This window comes from Rhinopithecus bieti, unplaced genomic scaffold (genome assembly GCF_001698545.2).
Source record: "Rhinopithecus bieti isolate Rb0 unplaced genomic scaffold, ASM169854v2 scaffold_5341, whole genome shotgun sequence".
Classification (NCBI taxonomy): Eukaryota; Metazoa; Chordata; class Mammalia; order Primates; family Cercopithecidae; genus Rhinopithecus; species Rhinopithecus bieti.
In genome coordinates, this window is record NW_016804835.1 from 273,105 (window position 1) to 290,302 (window position 17,198).

Genomic DNA, 17,198 nt, shown 5'->3' on the forward strand with positions numbered 1-17,198 from the left:
AAAAGATTATTGTGGTCATCTTTCCTTGTCAAAGCCCTTTTTTTAAAGTCAGCAGTCTGGTCTAAAACAATAGCAGGGATTTCAATAAAAAGCTCTAATCCCTGGCTGTTGGGTGCCGGGCATCTGAAGCAGGTCTGGATGTCTGTGAGATGGGTGAAGGTGACTTGGTAGAGGTGAGCTTGAGAAGGTGGAGTCTGGGAAGTCTAAATGGGTCTTGGCACAAACCATTGGTTCTCTGGCTCCAACACTTGGGTCCTGACACTGTTCATTTACTCCTATCACATTGAATCCCACAGATTTTTCTGGTTTCTTTTAGCCACTCAAACCTTGGCTTCTCTTTTTAACTCTTCCAGAAAAGACTTTCAAGTGCTCCTCTGCACAGTCCAAACTCACTCTGACAGCACCACTAGGGACTCTGACGCTCTCCCAGGTGTTGGACCAGCTAGTCTGCATACCGCAGCTCCCACTGTCGTTGTCCCCAAATTCTACCCACATCAGACAATGGCAGCTTTCTCAAGAGGGATAGAGATGGGGTAAGCGGATTTGTCTGGAGCAAATGCTTCCCACATTGTCAGTTGTTTAGGGCTCAGGTGGCTCCAGTCTTAGCTGTGGGGAGATACTTGCCTACTTTACTAAATGGATGATTGTGTCTAAGAGGATGCATGCCTCTTATTAAATGCTTAAAAGGAAATTCAAAGAGGCCCCTTGGTTCTGGTAGACAACCTGCCCAGTGAAATGAACACCTAAAGAAGAGGTACACACGCAGCATGACGGCACATCATCCTTCTGGGTGACCTTCGTACTTCACCCTGTCACTGCGGACTCATGAAGCCTGGGCAGAGCGAGCCAGGTGTGATACTACTGGCTGACCTGCTTTGGTGCGCCAAAGCTCCCATACACCTCCCCAGAACATTTGCTCACTGGAACGTTCCCCTCCCCATCCTGGTCCCTCCATGGATCAGTAAGCATGAGCACAGCTACATTACAGGCCAGGACAGCTTCCAGGGCAGAGACCTGTCTTAGCCCAAGCTGGTATAACAAAAAACCATAGACTGGATGGTTTAAACAACAGAAATTTATTTCTCACAGCTCTGGAGGCTGAGAAGCCCCTGGTGAGGACTCTCTTTCTGGCTTGCAGATGGTCACCTTCTTCCTGTGTTCTCACATGGCAGAGGGAGAGAAGTCTGGTGTCCCTTCCTCTTATAAGGACACCAGCCCTGTCAGAGATTACAGCCCCTCTCTTGTGACTTTGTTTAACTGTAATTACCTCCTTGTAGGCTCTTCTTCAAATACAGTCACATTGGGGGTTAGAGCTTTAACATGTGGATGCTGGGGGTACAAAATTCAGTCCACATCTAGGCTGCCAACCAAGGATCGGAGATCTATACAACGCTGAAATCATACACAGAATTTTGTGTATTTGTGTCCATGGGCTTCTTTCTAGGGTAAAGGCCCATAGCCTTCCTTGGGGGCTCGAAGGGGGTCTGTGATAAAAGTTTCATAATCTCTACTCAAACACACAAAGGCCAATTGCGCCAGAGGATTTCTGAAGAAGACAAAGGGAAATCAGTATTCTTGAGGTTTTACCACTCAATGTCATTTTTTACTATCTTAAAGAAAATGGACTTGCCCAGTGCAAAAGGGGAGGAAAAATAACTTCATCTCCTGATTCTCACCATCAGCTGTTTGGAGTCATAAAAATTTACGATACTGAAGTTTTCATCTCCTCCCAAGATTCCATGAGCAACCTCAGACTGAACATTCAATTCTGAAAACAGGTTTTCTCTTCCGCAGAAGTACCTATGATCCTGTCCAGATCGAGATCTACTACTCCTGACTCCTGCCCATGAAGTTGCCTCCTTCTCCACTTTGTTCACCCCCGTTACCCTTCAGCACCTTGGCCAGATGCCAGAAAGTCCATTGTGCTCTAGCCTAGGCCTCAGCCAGGGGCTACTGTGCTGTGCTGTCCACCATCCTCACCTGGCACCTCTCAGTGCAGGGCAGCTGAGAGATGGCTGCGAGGCTGCATAAACAATTATATAATTCTAGCCACATCACAAAAACACTATCCAATGGTAGCTTTCAAATAAGACTTATAATGATCAGGACTGTTGATATTTTGTTGGCTCACAAACAACAGGAGTTCAGACGCAAATGCAATGCAGTCCTCAGACTAAGGAAATTGATAATACATGCGATCTCTACACCATCTTGTGTGCAATTCTGTATGTAGTTAGTGTCTTTCTCCACAGGATATTAAAAAGCAATTACCTTTGTCCTTTAAAATGATTTGGCAAGTAATAGCATTATTTCTATGTTATGAATAAATAAGTTGGAATAAAAAAAGATTAAGTATTAATACATTTCCAACTGTAATCAATCTACCCATCAGCCAATAGCAGTTATTAAATAGTATCTTGTTTCTTTTTTGTTCTGGCTGACACTTAAGTGTTACTTTTTTTATTTTTATTTTTTTTTGAGACACAGTCTCACTCTGTTGCCCACGCTGGAGTGGAGTAGCACAATCTTGGCTCACTGCAACCTCTGCCCCCCAGGTTCAAGTGAGTCTCCTGCCTCAGCCCCCCAAATAGCTGGGACTATAGGCAATGCACCACCACACCCAGTTAATTTTTGTATTTTTAGTAGAGATGAGGTTTCCCCATGTTGCGCCTGGCCTCAAACAATCCACCTGCCTCGGCCTCCCAAAGCTCTGGGATTACAGGCATGAACCACCATGCCTAGTCTAAGTGTTATCTTTTAATATAATAAAAGTGTAACTCTGACAACAAAAGCAGCTAAGTCTTACCTTGTCACAGAAAAAAAAAAAATGTGTTTGTTTTAGGCCCAGTATCCAAATCTATCCAAATCATTCTTTATTGGCTAAACAAATATGTCTCTACCTTCCAGACATTATGCCAGGGCCTGGGTATCAGCAGTGAACTAAACAGGCCAGTTGAGAAATTATGTGTGAATCTTGAGTTGCAGTTACATATACAAATTGGAACTCCAGGGAAAGATCTGAGATGGAATTTACAATTGGGAGTTATCACCAGGTGAGCAGCATTTAGTGCCATGGCAATGGTTCAGATTGCTCAGGAAGAAAGTATGAAGAGGCAGGACAAGAGGACCCACTCTTAAGCCTTGGGCTTTCCAACATGTAGAGGTCAGAGAGGGGAGGAGAAGCAGCAAAGCATCTTGTGGAGCTCCTGTCAGAGAAAGAGAAGGAAAACTTAGAAGCACGCTGTGCCATGAGGCCAGGGATAGAATGGAAGCTGAAGCTGTCAATCATGTTGAATGCTACTGCGAAGTTAAATAAGAGGAGAAGGGGAAATTATCTGCTTTTTAAAAATGTAATACAAGAAGGTCACTGGTGACCTTGACAAAGGTAGTTTTACAGAACTGTGGGCAGAGGCTAGGTTGGTGTGAGTGCAAGAGTAAATGAGAAGCAAAGAAACAAAGATAACGTGTAGAATATGAGCTCAACAAGCTTGTTTAGAATTGCAGTGAAGAAAAGCTGGCAGAGGTTGTGGCAAGCAACGGATATTTTTATAAGATGAGAGTTACTGAAGCACACCTATGCACTGATGAGGAGAATCTAGCAGAGGAAGCTGAAAACTCAGAAGGAAGAGAAGATAACCAAAGGGAAGCGGATGGGTTCCAGTTACAATATGAGAGAAGGAAGAAAAAGAACATGGTTACAAACATGGCTAATAGTTAGTAAGGGGAACATGAGAAAGAATCTCATAAATCAGAGATATATAGTCATCAGATTGGCAGCAAGTCATCAAATCAGCCTGCTCTGATGCCTTCAGTTCTCTTTTCCTGAGTTTTTGAAGATGAAAAAGGCCAGAAACAGAGAAATGAACTTCCCAAGTCCTAGGATCAACTGTCCCATGACTTATGACCTGAAGATCCTTTGTTCTGTCCTAATCAACAATATGTCAGCTGGGAGCAGTGTAATCACACCTGTAATCCCAGCACTTTGGGAGGTTGAGGCAGGAGGAGTGCTTGAGCTCACAAGTTCAAGAGCAGCCTGGCCAACCTTGTGAAACTCCCTTCTCTACAAATGATAACCAAAATCAGTCAGGTGTGGGGGTGCTTGCCTGTTGTCCCAGATACTTGGGAGGCAGAGGTTACAGTGAGCCAAGAGTGCACCACTGCACTCCAGCCTGGGTAACACAGCCAGACGTTGCAAAAACAAAACAAAAACAAAAACAGAAACAACAATGTGTCCCCCATTGCTTTGAATATTTTCCTGCTGGCTAAATATCAGTATCCTTGCCTGCCAACATTTGATCTTTTGAACACCAAAGAGTGCTGTCAGCCTGTGTTGTGAACCACTCAACGTGGCTTTTCATTCTGAAGGACTGGCCATTTGACATCTCATTTCCACCCTGACACCAATGCAGCAGCATTTCTGCAAGTGTATTAGGCCATCGCCACTTACTGCTCAGCAGCAGACAAGCAAAAATGTTGCATGTAACTCATCTAAAGTGTCTTTGAAGGCGTGTTTGAGTGAGATTTTTAATTGTTTCACATAGATCGGGATTTCTCAACCTTGGGACTATTGACATATTTGGTTGGATAATTCATTGTCATGCAGGGCTGTCATGAGCATTTTGGGATGTTTAGCAGCATCCTTGGTCTCTACTCACTAGATGCCGGTAATACTCCACCACCACTCCCAGTGGAGACTACCAAAAATGTCCCAAGACATTGCCAAATGTCCTTTGGAAGGCAAAATCACTCTCAGTTGAGAACCACTGATATAGACTGATGCCATAACATCAAAATGGAAACCAAAAAAAGTCAATCAAACCCCTAAAATCTTTTCTAGTATCAGAATGTCTGTTTCTTGTGTAGGCAAATGCCTGGCTATTTGACTGAGTTTTTCAGTTTCCATATGAATACTTGATGTCTTCATCAACAAAAAATATTTAAATGAACATGTCTTTTAGACATCATTTCAACTTGATTTTTAATTCTTGAACCAATCAGCAAGATTTAACATGTCAGAATTCGACATAATTGAGAACATTTTAAAGCTTTCTAGGTCCAAATGGATTCCTCCGCCTGACTAACTGGCAGATTTTGGCCCTTGTTTTATTCCTGTGTTAATCATTTTCAGTGGTGTTTTATTTTTGCTTTTTGTCATAAGCTGCTTTAATCCTCTTCTGGAGGAAGTCAGTGGGTAAATGTGAACACAGACATTTTTTCTTCCGTTGTGTATAGAGAGTTCTTTCTTGTCAGAGCATTTTACCTCCTTTCCAATGGCCCAACTCCTCGGTCCTATTGGGCCTTGAGCAGTCTCACAATGACTTGATATAGAAGGCATTACCTTTTTACTAATAAAGCGTCTTCTGTGTTCCATTATTACTATTCAGAGTTGTCAGAGGTAAGGAGTGATGCTCAGTGAGAAACTATTAGAAGTAATTTGTTCTAGTACAAAATCTGTCAGTTACTGGCAAAAAGCTTGCATTTTTAGGTGTCAGTTTCTTTACATACAAATTCAGCTAACATTTATTGAGAGGAACGTGTTTTGCCAGGACAATACTTGATAGTTACTCAAAGGCTGTTTTGTAGTAGAATGTGGCTGCTCTGTACGGCAACAACTTTTGAAAATCAAGAGGTTCTCAGTTTCTTGCTTTCATAAACAATCGAGTAAAAATCAGCCATGAATTGTGTTAATCTTTCTTGAATCACGGCTTTTCCCATTGAGAAAATAAATGTATAAGTTTAATCTCTCTTGTGTAAAGTATAAATTCTGCAATAACAAACTATAGTTGGTAATATACACATATACATGATAAAATGTTTAGGAATGAAGTGTACTGCTGTCTGCAACTGTGTTGCCCGGGTTGTTCTCAAATTCCGGAGCTCAAGTGATCCTCCTGCTTCAGCCTCTCAAAGCGCTAGAATTACAAGCATGAGCCACCATGACTGGCTTTAATGGCTTTCTTAAGGTGGAGCAATCAGAATTATTCTAAATGCTCTGAGTCTCAAAGTTCTGTTGTTGTTTTCTTGAGATGGGGTCTCACTATATCACCCAAACTGGCTTCAAACCTCTGAGCTCCAGTAACCCTCCTGCCTCAGCCTTCCAAGTAGCTAGGACTACAGGTGAAAATCTCCAAGTTTTGTTTGAGGGTAGTAGGAAGATATTTTTTGATTTGTTTCCTATAGTCTCTGTATAATGCTGAACCAGGCTAACTGCTTTTCAAGGAATCCTTTCCCTATAAGGTTAATGGCATATTCATATGCTGATTATTCAAATTAAAACCTCCAAAACTTCTTTAACTCCCTCCTTTTCTGCATACCCAAATACAATTAATCTCAAGAACTATCAACTTTACCTTTTAAACATTTTGAAAATTCTCCCATCCTCTCTATTATCATTGTCTTGGTTCAAACCTATCTTTGGAGTCTTCTTTGGTCTTTGGTATTTTTCTTTCTCTGATCTGTCCTCCTTATTGCCTTCAGAGATTTTTTTTTCTTAGAGTTAAAAGAATTCTTTTAACTCTAAACAGTTCTCGAAAATACCGATAAGCTTCAGATGATTATTGTAACCTTTTAAAAATATTGATCTATTTAACTAAACAGTAAAATCCTATGGGATAAATTCTGTATTCTTCATGTTTGTGCAATATGCAGCACAAAAGCATATGCTTAGAAATACCAAGTGAGGCCAGGTGCAGTGGCTCACGCCTATAATCTCAACACTTTGCGAGGCCAAGGAAGGCAGATCACTTGCGGTCAGGAGGTCAGGAGTTCAAGACCAGCCTGGCCAACATGGCGAAACCCCATCTCTACTAAAACAAAATACAAAAATTAGCTGGGTGTGGTGGTGGGCACCTGTAATCCCAGTTACTCAGGAGGCGGAGGCAGGAGAATCACTTGAACTAGGAGGCGGAGGTAGCAGTGAGCCAAGACTGTGCCACTATACCCCAGACTAGGTGACAGAGTGAGATTCTGTCTCTCAAAAAAAAATTTAAAAAAAAAGAAATACCAAGTGAATCATCTTGTATGAAAATATATTCTGGATTTTGTCCCTTACTTTTGTTACCTAAATGTAAATCCTGGATTATACTAGACTGTAATTCCTGAAGTTTTGGTTGAGGAAAATTTCTAAAACTGGTGATTAAAGCTCAAAACAATTTCCCAAATATATTAGCCTCTCATCCACAAGTTAGATGTGAGATGGTATTCCAAATAGTTGCAGAATTTATTGCATGACACATGTCTCAGTCATCTTTGTAGCTGAAAAAGGCAAACCTTCAATTCTTACATAATAAATCCACCATCGTTGGCTTAAGTCAACCAAAGTGCCTGCAAATTCCAAAGAGAGGTTGAAAGCAATATTCCTTCTAAAAACATAAAGAATTAAAATGCATGAGATGTTTTACACTGGTTCTGCTTCAAGGTCTGCTTGGCCCTTTTATCTATCTGTAATCATGGCCCCAAGAAACATTTCACGGGAATGAATATGATTGTCCCTCTTGGTGCCAATATTATGTCACTTCTCGTAAAAACCAAATACATTTTAAAGCAAACTGTCACTGCTAGTTAATCAGCTAGTCCAACAGTCAAGATCTTTTCCATACCTGTCACCATCTGAGATAGTATAATGATTTTTGAGTGTTGCCAAAGGCTTAGCTCTGCAGTAGCACCCTGCCAAAGATACAGAGCAGCACAGTTGAGAGAACACCTCAATAATAAAAACTGAATGTGTTCTGGGCAGAAGCTAAAAAGAGACTGCAGGGTGCAATTACAAATCCAGAGTCCAGGGATATTTCTTTGTCCTACAGTATCCTTCTAATAGAAATGGGTATGTAATAGGCATGACATGACATAATATCAATTGCATGACAAGGACAGCAGAATCCCAACTCCACAGAATGGCTTCCCTTTTCATAGAGTTTTGTTGTTGTTGTTGTTGTTGTTGTTGTTGTTTTGAGATGGAGTTTCACTCTTGTTGCCCAGGCTAGAGTGCAATGGCACAATCTCGGCTCATCACAACCTCTGCCTCCCAGGTTCAAGCGATTCTCCTGCCTCAGCCTCCTAGTAGCTGGGATTATAGGCATGCACCACCACACCCAGCTAATTTTGTATTTTTAGTAGCGACAGGGTTTCTCCTTGTTGATCAGGCTGGTCTCAAACTCCCGACCTCAGGTGATCCACCCGCCTCAGCCTTCCAAAGTGCTGGGATTATAGGCGTGAGCCACCGCACCCAGCTGAGCCAAGGGTATCAGCTTTAGCATAGACATAGTGAGAGACAATGTGATTGGATGAAAAAAGCACCTACTTTGTTTCCAGGCAGATTAGGACTAGACTTTTACTCACTGACTTGTGACCTTCTACAAAGTATATGACTTCTCTAAAATTTATTTTTCTCTTCTGCAAGAGTGCTAATGCTGTCTACCTCTGAGTGATGTGAAAATAAATGTTGCTTTATTTCCTCTCTCAATAGCAGACACAATTTAAATGCCTACAAGAGAAGGAAAGTAGAAAGAGAGGAATTCATTTCAGAATCAAGAGTGACTGGGGAGAGAAATGGATTACAGAGAAATCTCCAGCACCACCATTCAGACTGTGCACTGTCCTTGCCATAAAAAAATAATGATCTCTAAAACATCCTGTCAACTCAGATGATTTTGAAGGGCAAGCATTCCATGCATAAATGGAATACTTTCTACTTTTAAAAAACAGAACTGAAAGCTGAGCAGAATTCAAAGTTCAGTCAAATTGAACTCATGGTATGAGTTTTCCAAAACCAAATATGGAGATTATACCCAATTCTTATTTAAAACTGTTTAAAAATTCTTGAGTAGTTTATGAGCTCCAGAAATCTATATTAACTTGAGACTTTAAGAGATTCATCCCTGATAGTCACAAGCAAGTTGTTAGAGTTTGGCCAGAAAAGGACATTTCTTCTTTACTCCTTTCATTCCAGGTCTAGGGAGTTCTGTAAAACCAACCCACCTGTGCACGTTCCTAGGCAAGAATTCCTCCTGGTGTCTTCCCAAAGTTAATTTATGTAAAAGACTCCAAGGAAACTTGGTTCAGCCAAATTTGAATTGCTGGATGGAGGGGAAATTTTTACTTTCTCAAAACAAAACAGAGAAGTGACTAAGCCAAATTTTTTTTTTTTTTTTTTTTTTAATGGAGTCCGATTCCATCACAGATTGATCACCTCTTTGCCTGAGTTCTTCCATAGCTTGTCGCTACTCCTTTTGGTCAATTCATTAACTATTAAGGTCTCTAGCATAGTACAAACACCCCAGATGGGAAAAGGACAAGCAATTAAAACTGCATACACACAATCAAATGCAGTGGTCTGTGATTTTTGAAATGATTCAACAACAGAAAAGTAGTGACTAGGCCGGGCGCAGTGGCTCACACCTGTAATCCCAGCACTTTGGGAGGCCGAGGCAGGCGGATCACTTGAGGTCAGGAATTCAAGACCAGCCTGGTCAACATGGCAAAACCCCGTCTCTACTAAAAATACAAAAATTAGCCAGGCGTGGTGGTACGTGCCTACAGTCGCAGCTACTCAGGAGGCTGAGGCAGGAGAATCGCTTGAACCTGGGAGATGGAGGTGGCAGTGAGCTAAGATTGTACCACTGCAATCCTGCCTGGGTGACAGAGTGAGAATCTGTCTCAAAAAATAAAAATAAATAAATAAATAGTGGCTAAAACATGCTTCTGGGATTAGATATGAATTTAATTTTTTTCCATATTATTTTCCCCACATTACTAGTTTTCTGCCAAAGTTGCACTTGGAACATATTAAGAGTTGAAACTCTGAGAATGCAAGTTGAAACTCTGAGAACACTTACAATACTTTAGCAAATCAATGGCATAATGATCTTTCCAAGGGGCTTAGAACCTACTGTGGGGTGGAGATCAAACCACCTAAACCAGCAAAGATAAGGCAGCATTTGACAAATAGAGAGGACTTCAGAAAATAAAATTACCAATCTATTCAAATAGAAACTTAAAAGATGGGATATCTACAACCACAGAAATCATTTATACATTGAGTTGAATTCCCCATTTGCAATAGGGGCATCAAGGTTTCTATTACGCCACATTCTACAGACTATAATCCAGGAGAGTATACTTCCAACTTACTATTTCATGTTCTTTTTTTTTTAAATCATAGTTGTTCCCTTTTATCCTCTTGAAAGGTGAAGAAAATTCTGATTATTACTGTAATCACTAAAGAAAAATGCTCTTTGAGTCAGCTCAGACATTAAACGTTTTTCAGGATATTTTTTAATTCAAAGAAGGCTACCTTTCACATTCATACTCAGAAAAAGTTACTTTAGAAAGAAACTCTATAATAGAGACTCTTGTCACAAAGCTGTCCACATGTTTTTCCCCTACCTCTAAGCCCTGGCCATTACAACATGCACTGTAAAATCATCAGGCAACATGCACTGCCATTTTCATGACCTTGCCAACATTCTGATGATGCTGTCATACAATGAACTGAATGGCCATATTGGGAAACTGACAGATAGTGAAGCATCTCCATTATTCAAGCAACTTAAGACTCTCTCAGTTGTGGGCAGATAATCATGCAGAGGGAAATGATCACAATGGACACTATTCATGGTGTTTAGAGTGTATTATACCTCCACAGGAATAAAGGTGCTGTACCCAGGCAGAACTTTCAAGAATGCTGATGGTTTTGTTGGACAAGGAGCGTGTACACTGAAGAGCAGACTGCAGTTTTCATATCACAGGAAACAACCAAATTGTCTCTCAAAGCTGAATGTTACATCATGCCATAGTTGGTATAACTCCAACTTGACCACATGAGTCTTCAAGACAGAAAAAAATGATCACTAAGTTCCTTTAAAAATAGTACCCTAAGCTAGCCAGGCACAGTGGCTCACGCCTATAATCCCAGCACTTTGGGAAGCCAAGGCGGGTGGATCACCTGAGGTCATAGTTTAACAGGCTCGTTATGGTTCAGAAATCCCCTGGGGGACTTCAACCATCTTTTCTGGATGTTCACTTTGCCAAATAGGCTGCCTCTATGTCATATCCCTACCTGAAGGGCGGGCTCAGACACTGATTGGGGAAGTGTCACCCTTACTATACCTGCAGTAAGCCAAGATCGTCCCACTGCCCTCTAGCCTGGGCGACAGAGTGGGACTCCGTCTGAAAAAAACAAACAAAAAAAAATTACCCTAAGCAAATACTGTGTCTGCAGACTAAGCTGACCCTGTTTCCAAAGTCAAATGTCCATAGGCTTTGGAAATATCATGAGTGGCATGTCGCAAATCGGTCATCCATTCACTCTTTGCCTATCAGAAGAGAATACAAATTACACAACTTTTTATCACCAAAGATAACTCCACAGATTATGTAAGTGCATGGTCACGAAATAGTTGAAATTGGTCTTTCTCTGAAAGACGGCATAACTAACAGAAAAGGCCTGGCACTTGGAGTCAGGAGACAGGAGATATAGTTGAGCTCTGACAGTTACTTTTCCCATGACCATAGACAAGGCACTCATTTTCTCTCGTCCTCTGTTTCCTCTTGGAAAACAATGGTGATGATACCCTCCCTCTTTCATGGGATTATGTCAAGGTGCAAGAAAGTGCCTTATGCCAGTATATATAAATGCAGGGGTTCATCTTCTCAATACCAAAGATTCATTCAAAGATCAAAGCACAGTGACTCTACACACTACAGACTCTGATGCTATAATAATCACTTGAAACAGCAAAAAAAATCCAAAGACTTCAAATCCCATAGAGCAGTGGGAACATGACACTGGATCTGTTAACTCCAGGGACTGTTAGTGAGAAATCAATATCAAAGGAAAGGAAGATTCAAGAAAGTTAATTTTTTGGAAGCAGATGTCTTTGAAACACACCATCGGGCAAAAATGAAGAAATAAAATAGGCATGGTATCCCCGAATTTGTTTCCTTATCGTAAAAGGCCCCCCAAAGCACATCAAGCATTTTATTTTCTTTCAAATGAGCTCCAGAGTATGACTTGTGGACTCTTGTCGTGATTCTGAGTCCACTTCACGTGTACCCCTGTGACACCCCTGTACAATGCCAATTTCTATGGAAGTGAGGAATTGCTAGCAAGGACTGGGGGCAATTCCCAGGGGTTGTGGCCTAGCAAACCACATCGCTGACTACTACTGAATTGGGTTTAGTTTTAGAGGCAGCAGGCAGGTGGGATTAAAGATTAAAAATTCCTCTTTCATGCTATAAATAGCTTGATCTTCAAAATGTGCAATCTTGTCAGAACGACCTTGCAGAAACATTGATAACTTTCTCAGAGATATTCACACATGGCATACTTGCTTGATTTTCCTCCTGATTAATCGAAGGTCCCCTGTTGATTACGCACTACCTGGTGCTCTTTCCCATGATCTCCAACCCTAATTTTGACACTTAACCTAAAGTGGAGGAATGTGGGCAGCAAGCGACATTTTTAAAAGGATTCAGGAGGAGGCAGGTTTCTTAAGGGCTCTGCATGTCTGATGACCCAGAAAATCCACAGGTTCGTGGCCCACCCATGAGACCGCCAGAATTTTAGATATGCAACTGGTGTGCGGAGAAGCGTGACTCAGGGTAAATGGCAGGTGCAGGCAGTGGAGAAGAGCACACCTCTCCTCCCTCCCCCTTGCCAGCTAGTCCCCTGCCCTGTGACCCACCCCCTACACCCACAGCTCAAAAAAACAGAGCAGAGTGGCAGAGTACATAGTTTCTATTCATCAACGACCTACTCAGACAACCAACCTTCCAGGCTGAGCACAGGGAACGGGTCTGATAATAGCTTTATCAACACTAAGCCAGCCATTTAGGGTGGGGCATGGGCGGAGTGGCTGTCCTCCAAAGGAAAGGAGTGACAGGAAAAATGGAGGGAAAGGCCAGAAGGGGCATGGGAGCCGTGTGCTGGAGGTTAATAACAAAGTTCCCAGTTGCTGTTCTTACCAACATCAGGACTGTCACTGAACTATTTTCAAAGAGAAAAACAAGCCACCAGTCATGTTTTGAGCTTGGGCTTGGACTGTCCTATAGATAGTCTTATAGAGCTTGGGCTTGGACTGTCCCAGGGGGAAACCTAGCCCTTCCTGTCATGGAGAACTCGAAGAGGCCATAACACACATTTGTGTGTAATCATATTGTGCTGGAAATACTCTCATTTGCATGTTATGAGTTTTTAAATGTAAATGTGTGGGATTCCACTTTTATTTTTTAATGTGTACAGGTTCTACAGTCAGATCCAGGTGTCCCTCCTGTCTGTGTTACCTATGGTCAAGTAACTAAGGGGTTTCTGAACCTCGGTTTCCTATCTATAAAACTGGAATAATAATATATAGCACATACAGTTATTGTGAGGAGACTATAAAAATAAATACACTTGTTTAGCACATCATTTGGCATAGTAGGTGCACAATAAACGTAAGGGATTGTTATTAGCATGGAAATTATGATGGCAATAGTCGTAGAAGCCTTGAGCTCTCTCTTCTGGCTCTGCACTGTGACTTCAATAAATTTGCTACAGTTTCCTCATCTTTGAAATGAAAGAGTTAAATTGCACATTCTGTCATTCCTATCCAGGTCAAAAAGTCTTTGAGTCAATGGATGTGCTATCTGCAAGTAAAATCATTATTTTTTATTATTTTGCCATTAATATTTTGAAAAGTCAGGGTATCATGGGTTTTTCAAAAGAGTCTGTTGGCTCTCAAAAATATAGCAGTTGGATAATTCAACTGCTCCCATTTAGACCTTCCATTTTATTATGGGAGGCTCGATGATTCCAGAGACACAATTTCACCAGAGGGTTCTCTTCCACTATCAACCTGTGGAAAAAATGAAACTATACCAGGAACAAACCCCCTAAAGAATGACTCAGGAGGACCCCCCTCCCCCAGCAGTCAGACAGGGAAGTCACAGACCACATGGCCACCGGCTGACCCAAGGACCTCACACAAATGCCCCATACCGAGGAACAGAGAAGAAGTTGGGACTATTTTTCCTCATTGGCCACTCTAGGTTTTGTGGATTCTTCTACATTTTAAGGAAAAGAAAGTGGAGAACTTCTCAATGTCAGGCTAGCCATTTGTTTAGACAGGGCATCTGAAAGTGCTTCCATCAGAGAACATTGGTTGGTGTGGTACCCAAGACCCACTGTGTTGAGGGAAACTCGACCACAGAAGTGGCGTGCCCTGGGTCAATTTTAATCCATTCTCCACAAACAACAAGGGGTGGTAAAGGTGGAGAGAGAATAGTGTTCCCTCATGGCAGGGGGCAGAGGGTGAAAGAAAATCGTATAACTTGAGCCTGTTTGAGAATCCATTTGTCACACGAGGAAACAAGCGCACTCCAGGTTGTCCTAGGCTTATCACAAGCAAAACAACTATTTGGTGAGACTTCAAATAAAAACAGCCCCTCTCTGCCCACCCTCCTCAAGGTCCATGCAATCTCCAGAAACAGGAACCTGTTTGGTTATCTCCCTGCAGCCTCTGATTCAAAGACCTGTCACTTTCAGAGGTTTATGTCATCAGTTTAGAGCTCTGCCCTCTCTCTTTTCCCCTTTTGCCTTTCCTCTGAAGCATTCTGTCTGGTGACTACCAAGGAAGGACAAAAGTCACTGAACAACAGCTCAGTTCCAGCATGGTGCCTGCTTTGCTGCTCTCCCAAGAGCAAGCGCCATTACTGCTGAATGAACCTGAGAAAGAGCCGGTCCTCTCCGTAATTTGGATGCCAGGCCTCCCAGAGTTAATCATCAGCCGCAGGCAGCACTTTCCCAGCCAGGTCATAAACAAGGAAGAAACAGCTCCAGGATCACGAAAACACTAAAATAAGGAAGACCTGGGGGCAACTGAACATTTTAAAGTAATGAAGGTGAATTAGCTTGTTGCGGGGGGGAGGGGGGGCGGTGGGGAAAGTAGCTATAAAATACAGCTTTCAATTAGTTGGAAACCATGCAAGAAATCTAAATATGATTTCTAATGTGAATCTAAATATTATTGTGTCAATCTTCTATACTACAGACAGTTCTACACAGTTAAATGAGATATTCTCAAAAATTGCATAGGAAAAGCCAAGTCAGCCATACAACAAATTCACAAGTTATTTTAAACAAGTATGTTTTCAGGTTTCAGTGGTAGAAACAGATTAAAATCAAATCTAGTCATCAACTCACTTCAATGAATTCTCCACTTCATAACCTGAATCTTGGCTTTGAACCTAAACACCATGGACCAGCAAAATCCTGAACACTGGGAAACAAACTTGCTGTTTCCTAGACAGGAGTGAAGCCACATGCCCCGTTCATCCTCAAAGTTACAAAACACCATTGCCGAAAATAACAGGTTCTAAAAAAGGGCTGTGAAAACACCAATGGCTGTTAACAGGTACAAATAAAATATCTCCTCCTATCGCGCCAGAGGGAAACCACAATAAAATAATAAGTTTTGGTGGCTTGCAACACACACACATACACACACACACATACACACACACACACACACACACACACACACACACGGAGAGAGAATGAAAGAGAGAGAGAGAGAGGAAAGTTCTCCAGTTACTTACTGGGGTGGTTTTGTCATGGTGGTATTTTTCACATCAGCACTCTGCCTGTCCAGCTGCCAAGTGCCGGAGCACGCCGAGAGCAGCTGTTTCCTTCAGGCTGGGGCTCTGAGTCTTAACCAGTCACATGTACCTCCTGATAAATACCGCCCGCCACCGTGCCAGGAGGTCAGAAACTGAAGATCATTATTCTCCTCACTTGCAAACCACCTCATAACCCCTAAGTTAGCTCGGCCATCTCAGAAGCATGCAGAGCAGGACATTCCACAATTTGTTTTCCTTTAGTGACAAAAGCCAAACAGCTGATAAGTCACACTGGAGGGCAGGTCACACTGCAAGTGGAAAGTTAAATGTGTTTGCGTGTGTGTGTGTGCAGGGCGGGCGACTGGCAGGCTCCATGCTCTCTCATTTCACTGAAGTTTTCACTGGGGCTCTCCAACAGCAAGAGAAAGGATCACCAACTCACACAGCAGGTGGAAGTTACTCTGTGTTAACCCCAGAGTACAACTGTTTGGTTTCGTTTTCTCAGAATTCCAGGTTCCAGTTTGTTAGACCAGCCACAAGCCTGACTAAGTGGCTGGTGCTGGGGAAGGCAGACCCTCACTCATCATCTAAGAATGCTTAGGTTGGACTTCAAAGGCTGGGCTGCTAAGCCAAGGGACTCTGAGGGGCAAATATGGGAGGCGTTAATGAAGACTATCAAAGGCAGCTTTATCTGAAGAGCTCGTGGAAGTGATTTCAGGTGGCTTTAGACCAAACTTCCGCATTGTTATCTGTTGAATTGCCTCGAGCAGTTGAGATTATCAGCGAGTGTGAATGCAAACAGAAATTACACCAAGTCGACAACGCACTTTACAGACGCACTGCTGCCCCCTTTGGTGTGCTGGGAACTTGGAGCCAACTGCCATTTTCTGTGCTGCTCGCAAACATGGCAAACCATCCCTGATGTTTCGTTGAATTCATATGTCTCACCTGAGCTGATGTTCCTACCCTTCCCTTTTCATCCTCCCTTCCAAGGAAAGCCCTTGAAGTATCTGACTTTGCATAGTGTCTGAGCTTGGATGTCTGACTTCTTGGTATAGTAAGGGTGACACTTCCCCCAATCAGTGTCTGAGCCCGCCCTTCAGGTGGGGATATGACATAGAGGCAGCCTATTTGGCAAAGTGAACATCCAGAAAAGATGGTTGAAGTCCCCCAGGGGATTTCTGAACCATAACGAGCCTGTTAAAGTATTAACCCTGATTTTTAATACATAATATCTTACTCAATGTAAGAGCCTGTGTGAGTAATCTTTTAGGCTTTGTCTCATAATAATTTACAGTGTTAATCAAACCAGAAATTTCCCTCCATACAGAGGATACGGTGTTTTCTAGAATAACAGAAAAAGACAAAAACCCTTGGTCTCAGTAATTTGTTGTCAACTTGTGAGAGCCCAAAGAGCAAATGGGAAAATTTTGTAAGCACCAAAACAAATCCCTTTCTCAGCATTTAAAGTTAGGAATAGAAATAAACTTCAGATATAAAAATGCAGTGAACTAAAATACACATTTCCTTCACAGGCATTTTTGTTTATGTGTTGATGTGACAATCTTCAATTAGAAACAGAAAAAGAGGCCTACTGAGGA

At 42.1% G+C, this 17,198-nt stretch overlaps 1 protein-coding gene across 4 annotated transcripts in view; it reads right to left on the bottom strand.

Moving 5' to 3' along the window:
* Positions 1–17,198, bottom strand: part of RASGRP3 (RAS guanyl releasing protein 3) — a 131,505-nt gene that overhangs the window by 74,048 nt on the left and 40,259 nt on the right. For 2 of the 4 annotated variants that reach the window (XM_017870617.1, XM_017870620.1), the window contains exon 1: positions 15,577–16,062. The exons of the other annotated variants lie outside the window; for them this stretch is intronic. The gene's annotated coding sequence lies outside the window, so the exon portion shown is untranslated. Of the gene's footprint in view, positions 1–15,576; positions 16,063–17,198 lie in introns of those variants that run through there. 4 annotated transcript variants of the gene reach the window in all.